Here is a 242-nt window from a genome sequence, read left to right on the forward strand (position 1 = left end):
AGAGGCTGTGCCCTGAGGCCAGGGTGGAGTTGGCAAAAGGCGCCCAGCTGAATACACCAGGAAGGGCAGGAGGTGGCAGATCCTTCCAGGGCTGGCTTCCGAATGAACCATGGCCCTGTGGAGCCAAAGACAACAGAGAAAAGAGAAAGCAACGGAAATGAGAAGCAGGTGAGTTATCCATGGGCCATGTTTTCCCAGAGCACAGGCGAGACTCTTGCTGCCTCTATGGCAGGGGGGGACGC

This window comes from Merops nubicus, unplaced genomic scaffold (assembly GCF_000691845.1).
Source record: "Merops nubicus isolate BGI_N331 unplaced genomic scaffold, ASM69184v1 scaffold31749, whole genome shotgun sequence".
Classification (NCBI taxonomy): domain Eukaryota; kingdom Metazoa; phylum Chordata; class Aves; order Coraciiformes; family Meropidae; genus Merops; species Merops nubicus.